This window comes from Pseudophryne corroboree, chromosome 7 (assembly GCF_028390025.1).
Source record: "Pseudophryne corroboree isolate aPseCor3 chromosome 7, aPseCor3.hap2, whole genome shotgun sequence".
Classification (NCBI taxonomy): domain Eukaryota; kingdom Metazoa; phylum Chordata; class Amphibia; order Anura; family Myobatrachidae; genus Pseudophryne; species Pseudophryne corroboree.
Window position 1 is genome coordinate 322,786,295 of NC_086450.1, and position 17,309 is coordinate 322,803,603.

The 17,309-nt window shown below is 47.6% G+C and overlaps 1 protein-coding gene and 2 pseudogenes across 2 annotated transcripts in view; 2 read left to right on the forward strand and 1 right to left on the reverse strand.

Annotated features, from left to right (window-relative positions):
- The window catches only part of PARN (poly(A)-specific ribonuclease), a 338,956-nt gene that overhangs the window by 24,450 nt on the left and 297,197 nt on the right, over positions 1-17,309 (forward strand). The window lies entirely within an intron of this gene.
- Positions 3,911-4,029, reverse strand: LOC134945963 (5S ribosomal RNA; annotated as a pseudogene).
- On the forward strand, positions 7,146-7,264 carry LOC134945964 (5S ribosomal RNA; annotated as a pseudogene).

The window sequence follows — 17,309 nt, forward strand, 5'->3', positions numbered from 1 at the left end:
GGCCTAATCGCGGCCCGCGTGGCCACGTCCCCTTATGCAAATTCCAGAGATTTTTTTTTTTTTATGGGATTTTGGCCCCTCAGCTAGGGGTAAATCCAGAGGGGCTGGTCACTCCCCCGTACACACCCGCACAGGCAGAAGAAAGCAGGGAGGCTGCTGCCTCCCTGCACCACCACAGACCTGCCAACACGCAGCAGAGTGTGCTGACTGTAGCACAATGCTGCTGCTGGCAGGACGGGGAGCTTCAGAGCTGGGACAGAGCTACTCCAGCCAGGGAGGGCCCTAAAACTGTGGGGCCCACGGTACATACCCCCTGCCCCCCCCCTTATTCAGGATCTGCTGCCGGAACCCCCCTTAATCCGTACCCCCTGATGCCCCCTCTCCCACTGTCTCCACTGAATAGACGCTGTGCGCATGCGCACAGCGTCTATTCACCGCAGCTCTGCTAAGCAGAACAGCGAGTTCAGGAGCTTCCCAACTGCGGCCCACGGGTGGGACAGCGGGACAGACCCCAAAAAATGGGACTGTCCCGCGAAAATCAGGACAGTTGGGAGGTATGGGGGTGTGTGAGGGGGTATGCCATACAGACAGATTGGGCACCAGCTCACTGTGTGCTTGACCCCCCACATCAGCATACTCAGCAGGGGCTCTCTGTCGCGGAGGAGCGTCACTTTCTGGCACACTCCACGCTTCTTAGCTGCAGTTTTGTGGGGCACCTGCCGCTGTGCAGGTTCCGTACTGCCTCCGTTATCTCCAGCCCCGGCAACCCCACCACTAGCTGCAGCGCTGCCACCCGCAGTGAGGTGCGCCCAGCTCCTTCACACACTTTAGCCGGCGGGTAGCGCTGCAGAAGTCAGCGCTGCTTGCAGGCTCCGACCCCCTCCTCCCTCCAGCCACAGCGTCTCCTGGGAGCTAACCAGTCACTCCCAGTCTCCCCTTTCCACAGTGCCCGGCAGCCGCGAGGTCCGCGCCGCGTGCATGCTATGACCCCCTCCTCCCTCCAGCCGCAGCGTCTTCTGGGGGATAACCAGTCACTCCCAGTCTCCCCTTACCACAGTGCCCGGCAGCTGCGCGAGGTCTGCGGTGTGTGACTGAGGAGGGGGGAGGGATGCGGACGGGCAGAGGAAGCAGGACTCCAGCCCGAGAGTCAGCCATGCCAAGTCTCCACCAGCAGCAGATCCCAGCAGGTTGGAGTGGAACAGCAGCAGCCAGCAGCAGTGACTCCGGTAAGACACATCTGTCTGTCACCACTGTTCTGTCCCTAATACCAATCTCTCCCATGCCCTGTGTTCTGTCATGTCCCTGTCACCCTTATCCTGGCCCTGTCACCCTTATCCTGGCCCTGTCACCCTTATCCTGGCCCTGTCACCCTTATCCTGGCCCTGTCACCCTTATCCTGGCCCTGTCACCCTTATCCTGGCCCTGTCACCCTTATCCTGGCCCTGTCACCCTTATCCTGGCCCTGTCACCCTTATCCTGGCCCTGTCACTCCTATACTGGCCCTGTCACTCCTATACTGGCCCTGTCACTCCTATACTGGCCCTGTCACTCCTATACTGGCCCTGTCACTCCTATACTGGCCCTGTCACTCCTATACTGGCCCTGTCACTCCTATACTGGCCCTGTCACTCCTATACTGGCCCTGTCACTCCTATACTGGCCCTGTCACTCCTATACTGGCCCTGTCACTCCTATACTGGCCCTGTCACTCCTATACTGGCCCTGTCACTCCTATACTGGCCCTGTCACTCCTATACTGGCCCTGTCACTCCTATACTGGCCCTGTCACTCCTATACTGGCCCTGTCACTCCTATACTGGCCCTGTCACCCCTGTCCTAGTCCTGCCGCCCCTACCCGGGCCATGTCACCCCTGTCCTAGTCCTGCCGCCCCTACCCGGGCCATGTCACCCCTGTCCTAGTCCTGCCGCCCCTACCCGGGCCATGTCACCCCTGTCCTTGCCCCGTCACCCCTCACCTGGCCCCGTCACCCCTCACCTGGCCCTGTCACCCCTGTTCTGACCCTGTCACTGCATACCCTCCAACTACCTTTTTGGCAGGTACAGTACCCGCAGCGCATCCAGACCCCTCCCCAATGCACCACACCTCCGTACCTTCCTCTCCACCACATGCGGCACTCCACCCCTCCCCCACACGCTGTGCCTCCAGACCCCCTACATTACCCGCGGCTCCCACTCCCCCACCCCTCCACCACCCACAGCACCTCCAGGCCCCCTCCACCATCCACTCCCCTTATATGTCTCCCCCCACACCTGCCCCCCCTCCACCCGCAGCATCTGCAGACACCCTCCTCAATCCGTGGTCCCCCCCTCACCCACCGCTCCCCCACCCACGGCACCCCCACACCTGCCCCTCCACCACCTGCAGTGCCTCGAGACCCCCTTCCCCATCCGCCGCACCACCTGTACCTGCCCCTCCCCCACCCATGGTGCCTCCAGACCCCCTACCCCACCCCCGGCACCCCCGCCCCTTCCCATCCCACAGCACCTCTGGAACCCTTCACCCATCCGCAACATCCCCGCACCTGCCCCTCTCCCACCCATGGCACCCCTGCCCCTCCCCCACCTGCAGTGCCTCCGGACCCCTCCCCCATCTGCAGCCCCCACTCCTCTGCCCCTACCCCATCCGCAGCACCTCCCGACCCTTCCCCATCAGGGCCCCTCCCGCTTCTGCCCCCCCCCTCCACCCGCAGCATCTACAGACACCCGCCTCCATCCCCAGTCCCCCTCCGCACCCGCTACATTCTGTACATCATGCCCTGCAGGTGCTGTTCACGCCGTCGCAAGGGGCTGCGCCTCCTTCACCATCGCACGCACTTTCATTGTGCAATATTTAACCACTAACAAAGGAATGCAGGTAATACTCCATATAATACAAATATTGAACCCCAGAAACGCATGCAAGGGTTAAGGGGGCGTAGCCCCTTGCGACGATGTGAAGAGCGCCCGTAGGGCACGATGAAGCACCTAGTTAGATATATAAATGACAAAATGTACCACCACAGAGCAAAATACTGCAAGACTATTCTGCAACAAAGTCTCTTTATCTTATACTGCAGTGGGACTATGTATCACATGGAATAGGCTGCAGAATTTATCTGTAATAAAGTCTCCTTTGCTTAAGTCTCAATAACACTAGGTAGCACCTAAAGTGTTTAATATCCAGCACCTGAGAGTTGTTAGCTGTTAGAGTTGTTAATTAGCCTTTAGGCGTCCTTCAGCTTTATAATTATACTTCGCTAAAAACTCTCGCTGAGTTAATAGACACAGTTCATGCGTATTCATGCAGTATTAGTAGACATCATGCAAATGCTCATATCAGGTTAGTTTACCATATATGAATGTATTGGGGGTATACCGCACTGGAAAATGGTAAGGTATTTGGTAGATATTGTTGAAACCAAAATATTTAATACAACGAGAAAATCTAAGTTTTCTAATGTTATCTTAAGTTTGGTGGTGCACCCTGAGTCAGTGGTAAGACATGCAACAAAAGGGAGAGAAGAAGACTCTTTTGTGGGTGCACTCTTGTATGTTTTGAAATCTCAAAAAGAGACAGAGAATTGTAAATAAATTTGAATTTTAAATGTAACTTTATTAACAACAATTGATAAAATAGTAGAGTTTACTGTCAAAATAGAAGGTGGGGGTAGGGGGAAGGGGGGGGGGGGTTTGGGAAAGAGGGGAACACAGAACGAATTTGATTACAGTGTAAATACTGAATATTGTTCTGAAATGCCTGGGTGCGATAATAACAGCTGGAGGCCCTGGAAAAAGAGGCGTTTTTATTCTCTCGTGAGTGATGGTGAGGAGACAGATGGGATAGGTAAAGATGGAATGAGCAAGATGAATCTGCTGTCAGTGTTAGACGCTGAGCAAAACCGTCCAGGAATTTCTACTAAACTGAGTATTCCTCGAGAGTCTCCCACTCGAGTACTGACCCAGCCCTACACTGCTTAGCTTCCAAGATCGGAAGGATTCGGGCGTTACCAGTGTGGTATGATAGTAGAAGAAATATTTGATATCGAGGGCTCGAGAATCACTGATGAGAGTTCACGAAAATGGGAGAAATAAGGATAGGAAAAGAGAGTGGGTAGAAGAGGAAAAAAGGGGATCTGCTGCCACCGTTAGACCGGGATAAATACCCCTGAATCAGTGGTGAGAGTCCTGAAGATAGTTAAGTGAGGAAAAGGAGAAAAGAAACGATGCTGATATGCAAAAATTTGAGAATGGTTGATAGTCAATAGGCTGCTTGATTGCAGGATGCTGATAGTACCGATAATAGGAGTACTAGGTGTGATAAAGAGCAATTTGTACACAATTAGCAGACAATTTAAATTAATTAGAACCATGCATCACCAACAATTTGATGCTATTAAATTATTGCACATTGTACCAAACTGCTTGATTGCAGGATGCTGATAGTACCGATAATAGGAGTACTAGGTGTGATAAAGAGCAATTTGTACACAATTAGCAGACAATTTAAATTAATTAGAACCATGCATCACCAACAATTTGATGCTATTAAATTATTGCACATTGTACCAAAGTGGTATTAGGTGAAAAGAAAAGGAGAAAATGAATAACAATTGATTATTTATGTTCCGCTGTATACAGAGCTGCAGAAATACTATATAATATGATTGCAGGATGCTGATAGTACTTATGATAAGGGTACTCGGTGTAATAGGGATCAATTTGTACACAATTAGCAGACAAATAAGTTGATTGGAGCCATGCATCCCCATCAATTTGATGCGATCAGATAGTTACACATTGTACCAAAATGGTATCAGGTGGAAAGAAAAGGAGATAATGTTCAACAGTTAATTATTAATGTTCCGCTGTATACAGAGCTGCAGAAATACTATATACTGTAATAAAAGTACACAGTATAGAGGATGATGATAGGTTGCTCAGCCAAAGGATTATGTCAATTTAATGACTAAACATGAAGATTTAACCGTATCCTATATGGTATTATGCCGCTGAATGCCGACTGCCTATAAAGCGGGTGCTTGCAAAAAACAGCTTAAATAAATGCTATTGAAAAATATGCATCAGAGGATGAGTACCAATAAATATGCAAAAAATGCTGCGATTGAGCAGATATTACCCGAAATTGTAGAGAGCGATCGGTCACTAATAAAGGCAGAATGCTGTATGAGTACGGAATGTCCGTGTCAGAGTCCAGGCTTATTTGAAGATGCAGGATACACTGGTTCTCAGGGGCTGAGCAGTTCGTTATGGCCACTCCACCGATCAAGGTACCTGATGTATTGTGGAGACGTGGTCAGGTTAGCTGGGGAGAGGAGAGACGCAATGTTCCTGGTCCCATCGCGGCAGTGTAAGGCGGCGGCGGGTTGATGCAGCGGCTGCTGGAGAGAGAGCGGCTCGTAGTTCGGGCTGTCCGGAATCGGCTGTCACACCCAGGCAGTGGGGATATGGAACGGAAAACTAGTTTCACCCGTTCACCGGGCTTGATCACTTCCTGGGTGTGATCAAGCCCGGTGAACGGGTGAAACTAGTTTTCCGTTCCATATCCCCACTGCCTGGGTGTGACAGCCGATTCCGGACAGCCCGAACTACGAGCCGCTCTCTCTCCAGCAGCCGCTGCATCAACCCGCCGCCGCCTTACACTGCCGCGATGGGACCAGGAACATTGCGTCTCTCCTCTCCCCAGCTAACCTGACCACGTCTCCACAATACATCAGGTACCTTGATCGGTGGAGTGGCCATAACGAACTGCTCAGCCCCTGAGAACCAGTGTATCCTGCATCTTCAAATAAGCCTGGACTCTGACACGGACATTCCGTACTCATACAGCATTCTGCCTTTATTAGTGACCGATCGCCCTCTACAATTTCGGGTAATATCTGCTCAATCGCAGCATTTTTTGCATATTTATTGGTACTCATCCTCTGATGCATATTTTTCAATAGCATTTATTTAAGCTGTTTTTTGCAAGCACCCGCTTTATAGGCAGTCGGCATTCAGCGGCATAATACCATATAGGATACGGTTAAATCTTCATGTTTAGTCATTAAATTGACATAATCCTTTGGCTGAGCAACCTATCATCATCCTCTATACTGTGTACTTTTATTATATAGTATTTCTGCAGCTCTGTATACAGCGGAACATTAATAATTAACTGTTGAAAATTATCTCCTTTTCTTTCCACCTGATACCATTTTGGTACAATGTGTAACTATCTGATCGCATCAAATTGATGGGGATGCATGGCTCCAATCAACTTATTTGTCTGCTAATTGTGTACAAATTGATCCCTATTACACCGAGTACCCTTATCATAAGTACTATCAGCATCCTGCAATCATATTATATAGTATTTCTGCAGCTCTGTATACAGCGGAACATAAATAATCAATTGTTATTCATTTTCTCCTTTTCTTTTCACCTAATACCACTTTGGTACAATGTGCAATAATTTAATAGCATCAAATTGTTGGTGATGCATGGTTCTAATTAATTTAAATTGTCTGCTAATTGTGTACAAATTGCTCTTTATCACACCTAGTACTCCTATTATCGGTACTATCAGCATCCTGCAATCAAGCAGTTTGGTACAATGTGCAATAATTTAATAGCATCAAATTGTTGGTGATGCATGGTTCTAATTAATTTAAATTGTCTGCTAATTGTGTACAAATTGCTCTTTATCACACCTAGTACTCCTATTATCGGTACTATCAGCATCCTGCAATCAAGCAGTTTGGTACAATGTGCAATAATTTAATAGCATCAAATTGTTGGTGATGCATGGTTCTAATTAATTTAAATTGTCTGCTAATTGTGTACAAATTGCTCTTTATCACACCTAGTACTCCTATTATCGGTACTATCCGCATCCTGCAATCAAGCAGCCTATTGACTATCAACCATTCTCAAATTTTTGCATATCAGCATCATTTCTTTTCTCCTTTTCCTCACTTAACTATCTTCAGGACTCTCACCACTGATTCAGGGGTATTTATCCCGGTCTAACGGTGGCAGCAGATCCCCTTTTTTCCTCTTCTACCCACTCTCTTTTCCTATCCTTATTTCTCCCATTTTCGTGAACTCTCATCAGTGATTCTCGAGCCCTCGATATCAAATATTTCTTCTACTATCATACCACACTGGTAACGCCCGAATCCTTCCGATCTTGGAAGCTAAGCAGTGTAGGGCTGGGTCAGTACTCGAGTGGGAGACTCTCGAGGAATACTCAGTTTAGTAGAAATTCCTGGACGGTTTTGCTCAGCGTCTAACACTGACAGCAGATTCATCTTGCTCATTCCATCTTTACCTATCCCATCTGTCTCCTCACCATCACTCACGAGAGAATAAAAACGCCTCTTTTTCCAGGGCCTCCTGCTGTTATTATCGCACCCAGGCATTTCAGAACAATATTCAGTATTTACACTGTAATCAAATTCGTTCTGTGTTCCCCTCTTTCCCAAACCCCCCCCCCCCTTCCCCCTACCCCCACCTTCTATTTTGACAGTAAACTCTACTATTTTATCAATTGTTGTTAATAAAGTTACATTTAAAATTCAAATTTATTTACAATTCTCTGTCTCTTTTTGAGATTTCAAAACATACAAGAGTGCACCCACAAAAGAGTCTTCTTCTCTCCCTTTTGTTGCATAGTTTACCATATATGCCAATATGGAAATTGGAATAGCCTCAGTTAATCAGCGGAGTTGATGGTATTCCTCCCGGCTGGAGCTCCTCCCGGCAGCTTTATTTGGAGTACATATACATTGCCTTTATAGCACTCCGTCCCCCTTCTAATGGCTTTGTGGGGTCTACAACACGCTGGCCAGCGGATGTGGTATTTGAAAGCTGTATCCCGTGTGTTTTGGAGACGTACAGATGCGTTTCCCCGCCTTTAGTAGCTTGGCGGCTTCATCAAATGCTTGTTGGTCAAGGCAAATTGCAAGTGGGTGATATGTAAGTGACCACTCTGTGTGAGTTTCAAGTGTCAAATCTTTTGACCAACGCTGTTTAACCCTTGCACAGCTACAGCTTCTTATTCAAAATGATGAAATCTGGTATCTGTGCCCGCTTTACCACTATTTTCATGCCCAAATGCTTGTTGGTCAAGGCAAATTGCAAGTGGGTGATATGTAAGTGACTACCCTGTGTGAGTTTCAAGTGTCAAATCTTTTGACCAACGCTGTTTAACCCTTGCACAACTACAGCTTCTTATTCAAAATGATGAAATCTGGTCTGTGCCCGCCTTGCCACCATTTTCATGCCCAAATGCTTGTTGGTCAAGGCAAATTGCAAGTGGGTGATATGTAAGTGACCACCCTGTGTGAGTTTCAAGTGTCAAATATTTTGACCAACGCTGTTTAACCCTTGCACAGCTACAGCTTCTTATTCAAAATGATGAAATCTGGTGTCTGTGCCCGCTTTACCACCATTTTCATGCCCAAATGCTTGTTGGTCAAGGAAACTTGCAAGTGTATGATATGTAAGTGACCACCCTGTGTGAGTTTCAAGTGTCAAATCTGTTGACCAATGCTGTTTAACCCTTGCACAACTACAGCTTCTTATTCAAAATGATGAAATCTGGTGTCTGTGCCCGCTTTACCACCATTTTCATGCCCAAATGCTTGTTGGTCAAGGCAACTTGCAAGTGGGTGATATGTAAGTGACCACCCTGTGTGAGTTTCAAGTGTCAAATGTTTTGACCAACGCTGTTTAACCCTTGCACAGCTACAGCTTCTTATTCAAAATGATGAAATCTGGTATCTGTGCCCGCTTTACCACCATTTTCATGCCCAAATGCTTGTTGGTCAAGACAAACTGTAAGTGGGTGATATGTAAGTGACCACCCTGTGTGAGTTTCACGTGTCAAATCTTTTGACCAATGCTGTTTAACCCTTGCACAGCTACAGCTTCTTATTCAAAATGATGAAATCTGGTGTCTGTGCCCGCTTTACCACCATTTTCATGCCCAAATGTTTGTTGGTCAAGGCAACTTGCAAGTGGGTGATATGTAAGTGACCACCCTGTGTGAGATTCAAGTGTCAAATCTTTTGACCAACGCTGTTTAACCCTTGCACAACTACAGCTTCTTATTCAAAATGATGAAATCTGGTGTCTGTGCCCGCTTTACCACCATTTTCATGCCCAAATGCTTGTTGGTCAAGACAAACTGCAAGCGGGTGATATGTAAGTGACCACCCTGTGTAAATTTCAAGTGTCAAATCTGTTGACCAACGCTGTTTAACCCTTGCACAACTACAGCTTCTTATTCAAAATGATGAAATCTGGTGTCTGTGCCCGCTTTACCACCATTTTCATGCCCAAATGCTTGTTGGTCAAGGCAACTTGCAAGTGGGTGATATGTAAGTGACCACCCTGTGTGAGGTTCAAGTGTCAAATCTTTTGACCAACGCTGTTTAACCCTTGCACAGCTACAGCTTCTTATTCAAAATGATGAAATCTGGTGTCTGTGCCCGCTTTACCACCATTTTCATGCCCAAATCATTTTTGTTTATTGCAAAATGTCATGTAAATTGGTGTAAGGGACACTATTTGAAGTTTATGCAATGTTAACTTAGTGATCTATCCTTATTTAATTTATTTTAATATAATAATTTCTGAATAAGAAGCTGGAGCCGAATAAGAAGTGAATAAGAAGCTGGAGCCGAATAAGAAGTGAATAAGAAGCTGGCCGAATAAGAAGCTAACTTCAGCCTCGTCCTTTTATGTAGGTGTTGTGCATGAGTCTCAGGATAAATTAGCTTGGTCAGTTGTTCTCAACCGCGGTCATCAAGTACCCCCAACAGTTCATGTTTTTCAGGTCTCCTCACAGGATTACAAGTGAAATAATTTGCTCCTCCTGTGGGTCTTTTAAAATGTTTCAGTGAGTAATGAATACACTGGTGCACCAGCTAGGTAACCTGGAAAACATGAACTGTTGGGCTTACTTGAGGACCAAGGTTGAGAACCACTGAGCTAGGCTACAGGTAGCTTGAGGTTATAACAAGGGAAGTATGGTTAGTGCTTATTGGGGTTTGAATTACCTGTTGGCAAAGGGCAGTTTGCTGTGGTAGTACTGCAAGGGAATAAGCTGCAGTTATGTATCAACCTATAGTAAGGAACTCAGACTGTTTAGTGATTTACTATTACTACAAAGAGGTGCACTGGGAAAAACTAACCCCTCATTCATACTGTGTCATAGCATACTTGTTTTAGTTTTATCTTTTCCAGTGGGCCTGCCGTTTTACATTGTAGTATGTTAGTTCTTTACTGGAGAACTAGAATGGAGTATTTTACACCCCCTTCATCAGAACGCTTCTATTGGAGTATTTTACCTTCACTTCCTGGTACTATTGTAGCTATAGAGGATTGCAAAGTGGCGCAGATCTAGTAAGTTCTTTTCCATGGTATATGCACATCTGATTCTTGAATTAATGATCTAGATGAGAGAGGAGTTAGGCCCTCAATGTCCAGTTACGTTGGCTTCAAATGCCAAACTGCATTAATTAACTTACAATAAGGCTTACTCTGTGCCATCTGCTTCACAGTCCCAGGTGCTACCCCAGAGATTGAGAACATGCAGACCATTCCTGAGCCAGACTGGGGATGCTCTCATGCGCAGTCTGTGGGCTGCACTTCACATCTACCCAGTTTTCCTGTGGAATGCAGGGATGCCCCCAGGTATCTAGGGTGCTTCCTTCCTGGAACCTTGGTGAATCCCTTATTCATTCTGTCACTGGGGAAATGACTGTGTAATTAGGAACACATGAGGGCATTCCATTTGACAGTTTGAAAGTTGCTGTATACACACTTAAAATCCTGAAAACTCTGGGGCTAAAGGATGGAGGAGATAACCTTGAACATCATTTTGGTGCCCAGGCGGAATGTCATTGGTGATTCAAGTCATTAAGGATGAGAAGTTGTAGTATTCATGGATATCAAATAGCTTATTTTCTTAATATGGGAGCTGGAAGCTTAAGTCCAAGCTTCCAGTTCCATTGGGCATACAGGAGCCGGTGACCTAGTAAGCCAGATCACACTTGCTCCTTGACATGTAACTGCTCTGGCAAGCTGTAAGACTACTCTTGCTGCTGCTAGTAGTGTCACCGGAGAGCAGACCACCATCCAGTTGCTCAGGTGACTTTTTCACTGATTGGTCAGCTCCATTATGTGTGTGTGTGTGTGTGTGTGTGTGTATATGTGTGTGTGTATATGTATATATGTATGTATATATGTGTGTATGTATGTATGTATGTATGTATATATGTGTGTATGTATGTATATATGTGTGTGTGTATGTATGTATGTGTATATATATATATCTCTTACGTCCTAGAGGATGCTGGGGACTCCGTAAGGACCATGGAGTATAGACGGGCTCCGCAGGAGACAGGGCACCTAAAAAGAACTTTGACTGACTGGGTGTGCACTGGCTCCTCCCTCTATGCCCCTCCTCCAGACCTCAGTTAGATCTTGTGCCCAGAGGAGAATGGGTGCACTGCAGAGAGCTCTCCAGAGTTTTCTGTTGAAAAAGAATTTTGTTAGGTTTTTTATTTTCAGGCAGTCCTGTTGGCAACAGGCTTCCTGCATCGTGGGACCGGGGAGAGAGAAGCAGAGCTGGCTTGTCAAGTTGGGCACTGCTTCTAAGGCTACTGGACACCATTAGCTCCAGAGGGAGTCGGAACACAGGTCTCACCTGGGGTTCGTCCCTGAGCCGCGCCGCCGCCGTCCTCACAGATGCCGAAGATAGAAGCCGGATAGAGAAGGCAGAAGACATCAGATCTTCATGAGGTAAGGCGCGCAGCGGTAAGCTGCGCGCCATTGCTCCCAGTCACACACACAGAGCAGCACTGAAGGGTGCAGGGGGGAAGGGGGGCGGCGGCGGCGCCCTGGGCAGCAATAAACCTCACATTTGGGCAAATACAGATTGATTAGGCTGCGGAGGCAGTAAATCAATGATCCCCCGCCATTTTTATTGAAAAATCACTGGGACCGAAGCCCGCCGTCGGGTGGGCGGGGCTTGTTCCTCAGCACTAACCAGCGCCATTTTCTCCACAGAATCTGCATGAAGAAAACGCTGGCTCCCTGGTCTCTCCCCTGCTGAATTTCACAGGCTGGAAAAAAGAGGAGGGGGGCACATTAGCGACGCAGTGAGTGGGAATTGGCATATTATTATATAGAAAAGCGCTATCTGGACATATATTTTCCAGTGTTTTTAAGCGCTGGTGTGTGCTGGCATACTCCCTCTCTGTCTCTCCTTAGGGCCTAGTTGGGGTTTTGTCCCCTTATAGGTTAATCCCTGTGTGTGTGGGGTGTCGGTACGTGTGTGTCGACATGTCTGAGGCGGAGGGCTTCTCCAAGGAGGAGGTGGAGCAAATGAGTGGTGTCCCCCCGTCGGTTGTGCCGACTCCAGATTGGATGGACATGTGGCATATGTTGAATGCAAGTGTGGCATCTTTACATAAAAGGCTTGATAAGGCTGATTTAGGGGGGACATCAGGTGGTCAATCCTCGGATTGGACCGACTCACAGGGCCCGTCGGGGTCTCAAAAGCGTCCCTTAACACAAGACACTACTACCGACACGGATTCTGATTCCAGTGTCGACTATGACAAAGTAAGATTGCACCCTAGGGTGACTAAAACCATTCAGTGTATGATTGTGGCAATAAGGGATGTATTGCATATTGTGGATGAACCCTCGGTCCCCGACACAAGGGAACACATGTTTAAGGAAAAGAAACAGATTATTAACTTTCCCACATCTCATGAATTGAATGATTTCTTTGGAAAAGCTTGGGAGACTCCGGATAAGAGACCGCAGATCCCCAATAGAATTTATATGGCATACCCCTTCCCTAAGCAGGACAGGGAGATTTGGGAATCACCCCCCACTGTGGACAAGGCCCTGACGCGCTTGTCCAAGAAAGTGGCGCTACCGTCTCCTGACACAGCAGCCCTTAAGGACCCTGCAGATCGCAGGCAAGAAACTACCTTAAACTGTATTTATTCTCATACGGGTGCTGTGCTAAAACCGACAATTGCGTCGGCATGGGTGTGTAGCGCAATTGCAGCTTGGACAGATGAGCTGACAGATCAATTTGGTAATATGGATAAGGATACAATATTCCTAACTCTAGCCCATATTAAAGACGCAGTCTTATTTATGAGGGATGCTCAAAGGGACATTGGATTGCCAGCTTCTAGGGCCAATGCCATGTCTATCTCAGCGAGAAGATCCTTATGGACTCGCCAATGGACGGGTGATGCGGATTCCAAAAAACATATGGAAGTACTACCCTATAAGGGTGATGTATTGTTTGGGGATGGGCTGACGGACCTGGTTTCCACAGCCAGAGCAGGTAAATCAAATTTTTTACCATATATTCCCCAACAGCAAAAGAAAGTAACACCCTATCAGATGCAGTCCTTTCGGTCGCACAAGTCCAAAAGAGGTCGGGGATCCTCTTTCCTCACCAGAGGTAGGGGCAGAGGCAAGAGAGCACCTGCTTCGGCAGGTGCCCAGGAACAAAAGTACTCCCCGGCTGCTCCAAAACCCACAGCATGACGCTGGGGCTCCCCTGAGGGAGTCTGCACCGGTGGGGGCACGTCTTCGACTTTTCAGTCAGGCCTGGGTCAGTTCGGACCTGAATCCCTGGGTGTTGGAAATAGTTTCCCAGGGTTACAAATTGGAATTCGAGGAGGTGCCCCCGCGCCGATTTGTAAAATCGGCCCTACCAGCTTCCACATCGGAAAGGGATATAGTGTTAGCTGCAATTCAAACGCTGTGTATACAGCAAGTGATAATCAAGGTACCCCTGCACCAGCAGGGAAGAGGTTACTACTCAACCCTATTTGTGGTCCCGAAACCGGACGGTTCGGTCAGACCTATTTTGAATCTGAAATCCCTAAACCTGTACATAAAAAGATTCAAATTCAAAATGGAATCTCTCAGAGCGATAATAGCCAACATGGAGGAGGGGGAGTTTATGGTGTCTCTGGACATAAAGGATGCGTACCTTCATGTCCCCATATATGCCCCCCATCAGGAATACCTGAGATTCGCTGTACAGGATTGTCATTACCAATTTCAGACGTTGCCGTTTGGACTCTCCACGGCCCCGAGGATTTTCACCAAGATAATGGCGGAAATGATGGTGGTCCTGCGCAACATGGAGTCACAATTATCCCATACTTGGACGATCTCCTGATAAAAGCGAGATCAAGGGAGAAATTGCTGAGCAGTGTGGCGCTCTCTGAGAGTGCTCCAGCAACACGGTTGGATTCTAAATCTACCGAAGTCACAGCTGATTCCGACAACTCGACTACCGTTCCTAGGTATGATACTGGATACGGAACAAATGAAGGTCTTCCTCCCAATAGAGAAAGCCCAAGACATCCAGAACATGGTCAGAGACCTGCTAAAACCGAAAAGGGTGTCAGTTCACCAATGCACTCGAGTTCTGGGGAAAATGGTGGTGGCCTACGAGGCCATTCCCTTCGGAAGGTTCCATGCAAGGACTTTTCAATGGGACCTTCTGGACAAGTGGCCCGGGTCCCATCTGCGCTTACATCGGAAAATAACTCTGTCCCCAGGGACCAGAGTGTCCCTCCTGTGGTGGTTGCAAAGTGCTCACCTCCTGGAGGGTCGCAGGTTCGGAATTCAGGATTGGATCCTGGTTACCACGGACGCGAGCCTCCGAGGATGGGGAGCGGTCACACAGGGAAAAATTTTTCAGGGTCTTTGGTCAGACCAGGAGTCCTGTCTACACATCAGTGTGTTGGAACTCAGGGCCATTTACAACGGCCTTCGACAAGCGGAGAGTTTTCTTCGAAACCTACTGGTTCTGATTCAATCAGACAATGTCACAGCAGTGGCTCATGTGAACCGCCAAGGCGGGACAAGAAGCAGAGTCGCGATGGCGGAAGCCACAAGTATCCTTCGCTGGGCGGAAAATCATGTAAGCGCTCTGTTGGCTGTCTTCATTCCGGGAGTGGACAACTGGGAAGCAGACTTCCTCAGCAGACACGATCTCCATCCAGGAGAGTGGGGACTTCATCAAGAAGTCTTTGCAGACGTAACACGTCTTTGGGGAACTCCTCAAATAGACATGATGGCGTCACGCCTCAACAAAAAACTTCAGAGGTATTGCGCCAGGTCTCGGGACCCTCAGGCAGTAGCAGTAGACGCTCTGGTAACACCGTGGGTGTTCAAATCGGTCTATGTGTTTCCTCCACTTCCTCTCATCCCAAAAGTGTTGAGGATCATAAGACGAAGAAGAGTACAGACGATACTCGTTGTCCCAGACTGGCCTCGAAGGGTCTGGTACTCGGATCTACAATAGATGCTCACAGGAGATCCCTGGTCTCTTCCTCTGAGGGAAGACCTGTTGCAGCAGGGGCCCTGTGTATTTCAAGACTTACCGCGGTTACGTTTGACGGCATGGCGGTTGAACGCCGAATCCTAGAGAAAAAGGGGATTACGGAAGAGGTCATCCCTACGTTAATAAAGGCTCGGAAGGAGGTGACGGTAAAACATTATCACCGTATCTGGCGAAAGTATGTGTCTTGGTGTGAGACCAAGAATGCACCTACTGAAGATTTTCATCTGGGTCGTCTTCTCCACTTCTTACAGACAGGAGTGGATATGGGCCTGAAATTAGGCTCTGTTAAGGTACAGATTTCAACCCTCTCGATTTTCTTTCAGAAGGAATTGGCTTCTCTTCTAGAAGTCCAGACGTTTGTAAAGGGAGTGCTGCACATCCAGCCCCCTTTTGTGCCTCCAGTGGCACCATGGGACCTGAACGTGGTGTTGCAGTTCCTAAAATCACACTGGTTTGAACCGCTTAACAAGGTTGAGTTGAAATTTCTTACCTGGAAGGTGGTCATGTTGTTGGCCTTAGCATCAGCAAGGCGAGTGTCAGAATTGGCGGCTTTGTCACACAAGAGCCCCTACTTGATTTTTCATGTGGATCGAGCTGAATTGAGGACAGATCTGCAATTTTTGCCTAAAGTGGTTTCTTCGTTCCATATGAATCAACCTATTGTGGTGCCTGTGGCTACAAGTGACCTGGAGGATTCCAGATCCCTGGACGTAGTCAGGGGCTTAAAAATTTATGTAGCCAGGACGGCTAGAATAAGGAAAACAGAGGCTCTTTTTGTCCTGTATGCGGCCAATAAGATTGGCGCTCCTGCTTTGAAGCAGACTATTGCTCGCTGGATCTGTAATACGATTCAGTAGGCTCACTCTACGGCTCGATTGCCGGTACCAAATTCGGTTAAGGCCCATTCCACTAGGAAGGTGGGCTCTTCTTGGGCGGCTGCCCGAGGTGTCTCGGCATTACAACTTTGCCGAGCGGCGACTTGGTCGGGGTCAAACACTTTTTGCAAAATTCTACAAGTTTGATACTTTGGCTGATGAGGACCTAGCGTTTGCTCAGTCGGTGCTGCAGAGTCATACGCACTCTCCCGCCCGATTGGATGCATTGGTATAAACCCCATGGTCCTTACGGAGTCCCCAGCATCCTCTAGGACGTAAGAGAAAATAAGATTTTAAACCTACCGGTAAATCTATTTCTCCTAGTCCGTAGAGGATGCTGGGCGCCCGTCCCAGTGCGGAAACTCTGCAAGACTTGTATATAGTTGTTGCTTACATAAGGATTATGTTACAGTTGACATCGGTCTTGGACCGTTACTGTCGTTTGTTCATACTGTTAACTGGTTATGTATGTTCCAGGTTACATGGTATGATTGGTGTGGGCTGGTATGAATCTTGCCTTTGGATTGCTAAATCCTGCCTTGTATTGTCCATCTCCTCTGGGCACAGTTCTCTAACTGAGGTCTGGAGGAGGGGCATAGAGCGAGGAGCCAGTGCACACCCATAGTCAAAGTTCTTTTTAGGTGCCTTATCTCCTGCGGAGCCCGTCTATACCCCATGGTCCTTACGGAGTCACCAGCATCCTCTACGGACTAGGAGAAATAGATTTACCGGTAGGTTTAAAATCTTATATTATATATTCGATCTATCAGCTGGGGTGTCATCCACAAATACTCTCCAGAGCATTCACTTATTGAAACAACCAATGGCGCACTCACCAGACTTTTCTTCAATACACATGGACAAATTTTATTTTGTAGACTGCATATATTCAATTGCCCATTGCAGTCTATGAAGATTTCAGTATTCCTCAAACGTTTTCGGTCACACACTGACTATCATCAGGAGACATTACTATGTGCAAAAGCTGTCTCATCCATACCAATTAACACCAGCAGTCTATCTGACCATGC